Here is a 7,689-nt window from a genome sequence, read left to right on the forward strand (position 1 = left end):
ATATTCAATAACCACAGACAATGGCACTCAATTCACATATGCAGGCTTCTGAAAACTAGTAGCCGACTTGAATATAAAGCACCAGTACACCTCCGTTGAACACCCACAAGCCAACGGACAGGCCGAAGCTGCTAACAAAGTCATACTGGCCGGATTAAAACGGAGATTACAAGATGCAAAGGGAGCCTGGGCAGAAGAGCTTCCATAGGTCCTATAGGCATATCGAACAACGCCACATTCTACCACGAAGGAATCCCCCTTTCGATTAGCATACGGAATAGAGGCGATGATTCCAGTAGAGATTGAGGAAGGGTCGCCCAGAGTAGTTCACTACAATGAGGGAGCAAACTCCCAACTTCAGAGAGAAGAGCTCGACTTGTTACCCGAACTCCAGGAAAGAGCTCGGATCAGGGAAGAAGCTCTAAAGCACCGAATGGCTTCCAGAAATAATCAAAAGGTAGTGCCAAGAAGTTTTGCAGAGAATAATCTCATCCTAATCCGAAATGATATCGGAACAACTCGACCAGGAGAAGGAAAGCTGGCAGCAAACTGAAAAGGACCCTACCGAGTTGTAGAAGTACTTGGAAAGGGCTACTACAGACTGTCTGAACTCGATGGACGAGAGCTTCCCAGGTCGTGGCACGCTTGCAACCTAAGAAGGTACTACAGTTAAGAAGAGATAAAAGATCTCATCATTGGATGCACTCTTTTTCCTGAAAAGGTTTTTTAATGAGGCACCAAGTTGAGACTCAGACAATTCCATATGTATCTATTTGCACTTTTCCTTTAAATAAAATATATTCTAGATATTCTACAAAGATTTCAAGATGCATTAATCTGAAGCATTCATCGTCCGATTATAAAGCAACAGATCGGCAGAAAGTGAAAAAGAATTTCACTGCACGATCACGATAAAGACAACCGTCTGATAAAGGTGAAAATGCGATTCACCCAAAGGACGATCTAGAGATGACAACCACTTTCTACAAATCGGCAAAGATGAACACAGAATAATGTAAGAAGTTATCGAAAGTGATCTAAAAAAGAACCTGACGAGGTCTTACGGATCGCTAAAAGAATAACTTAGAGACTGGTCGAACATTAAGAAGTCGAACCAAGTCAAACCAAGTTATAAGTAAACCCTGGAAAGAGGTCTGGCCAACCCTATTAAAGAGGATTACTTTAACTTAGAAGGGCCCGACATAACAAAGTCAGCCCAAAATGAAAAGTTATTAAAGTAGTCCCTGAAAGAGATCTGACAAAGATCCAAGAAAGAGGACTACAAAAAATAACTTAAGGGAGACCGACATAACCAAGTCGGACTCCTACTACCAAAAAGTTATCAAAGTAGTCCCTGAAAGAGATCTGACAAAGATCCAAGAAAGAGGACTACAAAAATAACTTAAGGGAGACCGACATAACCAAGTCGTCGGACTCCTACTACCAAAAAGTTATCAAAGTAGTCCCTGAAAGAGATCTGACAAAGATCCAAGAAAGAGGACTACAAAAAATAACTTAAGGGAAACCGACATAACCAAGTCAGACTCCTACTACCAAAAAGTTATCAAAGTAGTCCCTGAAAGAGATCTGACAAAGATCCAAGAAAGAGGACTACAAAAAATAACTTAAGGGAGACCGACATAACCAAGTCGGACTCCTACTACTAAAAAGTTATCAAAGTAGTCCTTGAAAGAGATCTGACAAAGATCCAAGAAAGAGGACTACAAAAAATAACTTAAAGGAGACCGATACAACCAAGTCGGACTCCTACTACTAAAAAGTTATCAAAATAGCCCCTGAAAGAGATCTGACAAAGATCCAAAAAAGAGGACTACGAAAATAACTTAGAAGGGGACCAACGCAAAGGAATCGGTCACAAATACAGAAAACCGAGTAACAAGTTGGATCTATACAATCACAGCCTCAAAGGATCCAAGATACAAGCAAATAAAGCAAAGTAATCCAAGGAGGTCGAGCAGCATGATTTCGAACATCAATAGAAAAACAAAAAAGATGTCAAGTCAAACAACTGCTTCTACTCTATAAAGTTATAAGGCCTCGAAGGCCACCAAAACCTACCACAAAGAGATAATAAGTTATCTTTTATTTTTCAAAATAAAAAGTTGCTAGACAAGCAACTAAGAAGCGTCAGTAAATAAATAAAAAAGTTCTAAAAGAGCCCACAAGCCGGGCCAACTACACAAATTTTTAAGAAGAGATCAACAAGCATCGAGAGCCTTCTCGGCAGCATCAGGACAAGAAGAAGGAGGGCGAGTCTGAATCGGCACAGCATCCACAGTTCCATCCTCCCGATTCAGGATCTGACAATCCGAGTCGGGCACAGCAGGAGGAACCGAAGAGGTCGGCACTTTGGTAGAAGACACAGGGGGAGGAACAACATCATCATCATCACCCTCATCATCAGGGACAATCTTGCCATCCCTGACTATATTATCCAGGCTAAAAAGGGTGAGGTCGGCTTCGGGAGCAATGACCTGAACTTGCTTCCTCAAGTTCTCATAAGCAGCAGTCACGCTGCCAACGAGATGACTTTGGAGCTCAGCATAATCTTCTCGAACACTGTCAAGCTCCCCGCTCAAGCGCATCACCTCCCGATAAGATGAAAGGTAACTCTCCTTGTACATCAGGACTGCGTCCTCAGCCAACCTCAAAGAAGCCGCCAATGAATGAGAACTCGCCTCCTCATTCTTCAAGTCCTTCTCCAACTTGGCTACCTTCGTCTCAAGCTCCTCCTTTAACTCCTTCATCCGATCAAACTCTTATTTCGCCTCCTCCATAAACGCTTTAGTAGTGTGGAGAGGGAGATTCTGAGCAGTCCGATATATGGCAGCCGACATATACGCCATCTTCACATGATTTCGGGCCATAAATTCCAAGTGATGGAGGATGGACACATCGTCCATGGAGAGAGCGCCGTAGGGACCGATTTGTTGATCCACGAATTCAATAGCATTAAAATCAGGAGCATCGAGGTCAAAGGGTTCAACAGTCTTTTATTTTTTATTGAGAGGAGCAGCAGAGGTAATGTGAGGATCTACCAAACGAACTCGGGGTGTAGGGATCACTTTCTTCACCCCGGCGAAACTCTGCACTGATGGCTTCTCGCGCACTTGGGAGGATCCCTCCCCAGCTGCCTTGGCAGCAGCATTTCTGGCAGCAGTCGCCCTCTGCGCCCTCTTAAAAGCTTTCATGTATTCACTATTCTTCATTGCCTTTGCAAATAAAATAGAAAATCAGTTACAAGTCAGACAAGTCGGAAAGACAGCTACAAGCAACATACACGGATAATAAAGAATACGCAAAGATACCCAGTTCAGTTTGAAGAAGAGAAGGATTGGTTAGAAATTTCTTTGTGTCGAGATGGGGAGCTTGACCCCAGCGTTCTTCTAGGATAGTCACAAAGGCTCGCTCAACATCATCCAACATCTCCCACGAATACCTGGAGACCCTTACATCTTTTTGCCATTCCAAGGAAAAAGCAGGTTCGTCATTTTCATCCAGAAAAAAGGACCGAGCTCCTTCAACAGCTCGAACCTTGAAAAAGTAGTTTTTAAAATCACGGAACGACTCGTCAAACATGGAGAAAACCTTCTTTCCCTGGGTAGAACGAAAGGAGACCCAAGTTGACTTCTTTTTTACCACACCGGGCTTAGTCAAGACAAACAGATAGAAAAAGAGAGACTGGGAAGCAGGAATACCAAAGCCATTGCACAGCAATTGGAAAATTTTAATGAAACCCCAGGAATTGGGGTGAAGTTGAGAAGGGGCAACATTACAAGACCATAACAGGTCGGTTTCAAATTTGGTAAAAGGAAGGGTGATACCCAGCTGACCAAAGAAAAAATCATAAACATAAAAGAAAGGGCGACCATCAACAACCCGAGTTGAAAAGCAGACTCTCTCGTCAGAAGAGGGGGGGACAAGTTCATAGTTCTTCTCATTACCAGAATTACTACAGACACTGTGAAACTGCCTAAGCTGAGCACAAAATTCAGAATCAACCAACGAGACACACATGAGAACCATGGAGTCCACCCAATCGGCCATACCCGCGGGAACCTGGGAAGGCATCTCTACAACGTTATTTCGGGAAGACATGAGGTCAACTAAATCCTACAAAAAAAAAGAAGAATGGATTACTCAAAAACATCTCGGACAGAGGGCAAAACATCTCGACGGATGAATAAACAAAAAGGGCAAACCCCAAGACTTAAGACAAAGGTCTTGGGGCATCCCTTGGAGGCAGTAAACAAAGCAAAGTCTTTAAGTTATTTCTACAACCGACATCCCGGCACTCATCAAAGTAAAATCCAAAAAACAAGGGAAGCAAAAAATGCAAAAGGTCCATCCTCCTACAGTTTATCGGCGGAAAAACAGCAAAGGCGCAAACTTTTTCGAAATCAAGCAAAAAATCATCAGCAAGGAGCAAGCACTAACACCGAACACGCCAAATAGAAATCATCAAAAGGTGCAAAACTTTGTCAGAATCAAAAAGAAATCTCCAAACAAAGCGAGGAACAGATGCAAATTCTCTATCGATATCAGACAGGAAAAACAACCAGAAGCAACAACAAAACCCTAGAAAGCCTCGACGGAAATGCCAAGAGAATGCGTAAAAGAAAAGTCAGGAAAAACACATTACAGTGACAAGCGAATACAAGACCACGAAAAAGATTCAAACTTTCCAACATGCAAAATCAAAGCTTCACTAAAAAACTAAAGACGAAGCTATGAAAGAAGCAAGAAAGCTAGTACCAACCTGGAAAAAGTAGCAAGCTTCAGGGAAATTGAGGATGGAAGACGAAATCGGGAATTGCCCTCTCACGAGCAAAAAAGCACGAACAAAAGCAGTATCACAGAAAGAAACGCAAAACCACAAAAACGCCGGGCAAAAACAGAAGCTTCAGAAAAATCACCAAGCGACGTCGCAAGAAAAGTTGAAATGTGGGTGAAAGGCAGAAAATGAATAAGTGCGAAGAAGTTACGAAAAGGGCGAAGGAGAGAAACCGTTTCTTGAATGCAAAATTCAAAAATAGAGAAGTTAGGGAAAACGGGGCAATTAAATGCCAATTAAATGCGGATATTAAAACCGCTTGCATTCCCAAAAAAGCGCTAATACAAAAGAGCGCGCTTATATAGGAAAAAACGTTCTACATTCAAAAGCTGCTACAAAAAGGAGTCGATAAAATGCTTGAGTTCGGCTTCGCTACAAGAAGGACCGAAGTTAAGGACTCAACCTCGACAAAAAAGACCAACCTCAAGCAGGGGCACTGTTCATACCCTGGGTCGAGCTATCCGACCTGGGATGATTAACGACAAAGCGACCGACCTCTTCAGGTCAAGCGGACCGACTTCTTCTTAAAGAACTCGGCCAAATCGACAGGAAAGCCCATAAAGGGCCCAAGTAGAGGAACACGACCCAAATCCAAAGGCCGTCCAAGCCTATAGAGATAAGGGCGGTTCCCTTGAAGATAAGCTGACCTCAACTCAAAGATAAAGATAAGATAAGATAACTAACTTATCTTATCTAGAAAGGTCACTCTACAACTACTATAAATATACTGGAGCACCCAGGTATAACTCATACTCTGATTCTACATAAAACCTGTTTAATACCCATGCTAACTTAAGCATCGGAGTCTCTTGCAGGTACCCCCACCCTCCGGTGACGAAGGATCAGCAGTACAACCAGTCCAACAAGTCGGACACGACAGCTCCAGTCGTCTCCTACCAGCCGGACACGTCGGTACCGATCCGTATAGAGGATCTCAACCGAGATCGACCTCCAGTTTCAGATAACCCTCGAAACAGGTAGTATATTATTTATGGCCATGTTCCATCCACAAATCTCAACATCTTTATATTTATATGATTATTAAATTGCTATCTTTAGGTTTGTTTTTCAAATAACTTATTTATATATCCTAGTATATTATTTATGATAAAGATTTAGTTAACTTATTAAATCTTGTAATTCTATTACATTTTTAATAAATTCAATACATTTTACAAAATTTATGATTGGAGTTTTATGTTAACGAAAAACTTATAATTAAACTGTTTTTAATTATAGTTCTAAAAAAATAAAATACTGGAATATTTAATTTTAGATTATTTCATAATGCATTTTATGACGACCTAAGAATAATTATAAAGAGTAATTTTGGTCTCACTAATATTAAAATTCTACTTTTATCAATATGTATATATATAATTGATGAGTACGAATGAAATATTTTTTCATGTAAACTACTTATATAGTTTTATTCATGTTTTATAAATAATATAACAATTTAACATATTTTGGCGGTATTCTCTAATATTACGTCATATAACATGAGTATTCAATTGTTTTTTTATTCATATGGAATATTAGTTAGCACTATTTTTTAATAAAATAGATCTTATATACTAGAAAACTATTACATGGAATTTTCTTTTTTTTATTAAAAGTAAAATTTTTCTAAATGTTAATTTTTTTATTTCTGCAGTCCTCTCGAAGAATATATTTATTAGATTTGGATATCTATGAAAATTTTTAAATGTTAATTTTTTTATTTTCGGCTTAGCCTTTCTTTTTTATTTCAGGTTTGTTGGACAAACTAGAAAACCCAAATGCCCAAACGAAGGGATAAAGGGTGTGTTTGGCAAACACGTTGGGGCGGAGAGAAGCACGTTTGAGTTTCTTGAAAGCTTCACTCTTATGTTTGGCCATTTTTATCTTTGTGAACGCAGAATTGATTCTGCCTCTGAACCCACGTTTAGGAGAAGCTCAAATTTGTAGCTTCTGCGTTTCACGTTTTACGTTCACGTTTAAGAGAAGCTCAAATATTTCTTTTTTACCAACCCTACCCTTTATTTTCTTCTATAAAAATGATACTAGTAACTATTATCTTTACGGTCATTCTTTGTAGTTCTTCCTACTTCTTCATAATTTTTTAGTTCCATTTTTTTTCATCAAAATCGTTCAGATTTATTTCAATCACTAACAAAATGAAATTTTTTTATTTTTATTTGATTTTATTCATATGAATTTTATTTACGTTTTATGGTATTTTTTTGTTCATATAATATATGTTGTTTTATGAAATTTTTATTATTTCTTATCTGTATAATTTTTTTCTATTCTTTGATGTACTCTATTTTTGTTTTGTATTAATTTTTTTATTTTTTATTCTGAATTTGTAAAATTTATAATTGTAATTATTATATATTACGTTTATTATCAAAATTTTGAATAATATAAATTATGATCCTATAAAAAAATGACAAAATAAATAAAAAATTAATTATAAGTAACAATAGAGTCATAAATAATAAAAATTTATAGTCTAAAATAATACTAAATTAAAGAGTACTGACGATACTAAAAAAAATTATAGAATATTTTCTTTTTGTGTGACATTATAAAATTTATAGTACTCTCTTTTATATTTTTATTTTTTATTATATTTATTTTATTTATATGATAAATATTTTTTATAGTATTCTGATTTTGCAGGTATCAAACAACATTTATTTTACTATAATCAATTTTAATACAAAGATTACCAAACATAAATCACGTTAACCCAAACTAACTTATCATCAAAATCAATTTTACAAAATCAATTTTATGCAAACTCTGGTTTACAAACTGTAATCCAAACACACACAAAGAAAATAGGT

General features: G+C 37.9%; 1 long non-coding RNA gene across 1 annotated transcript in view; it reads left to right on the forward strand.

The window, feature by feature from the left end:
• Window positions 1–5,919, forward strand: part of LOC110267844 — a 16,082-nt gene extending 10,163 nt beyond the window's left edge. Inside the window, exon 3 of the long non-coding RNA XR_002355783.1 lies at window positions 5,833–5,919. This is a non-coding gene — a long non-coding RNA (uncharacterized LOC110267844). The remainder of the gene's footprint in view (window positions 1–5,832) is intronic.

This window comes from Arachis ipaensis, chromosome B10 (genome assembly GCF_000816755.2).
Source record: "Arachis ipaensis cultivar K30076 chromosome B10, Araip1.1, whole genome shotgun sequence".
In the NCBI taxonomy this organism is placed as follows: domain Eukaryota; kingdom Viridiplantae; phylum Streptophyta; class Magnoliopsida; order Fabales; family Fabaceae; genus Arachis; species Arachis ipaensis.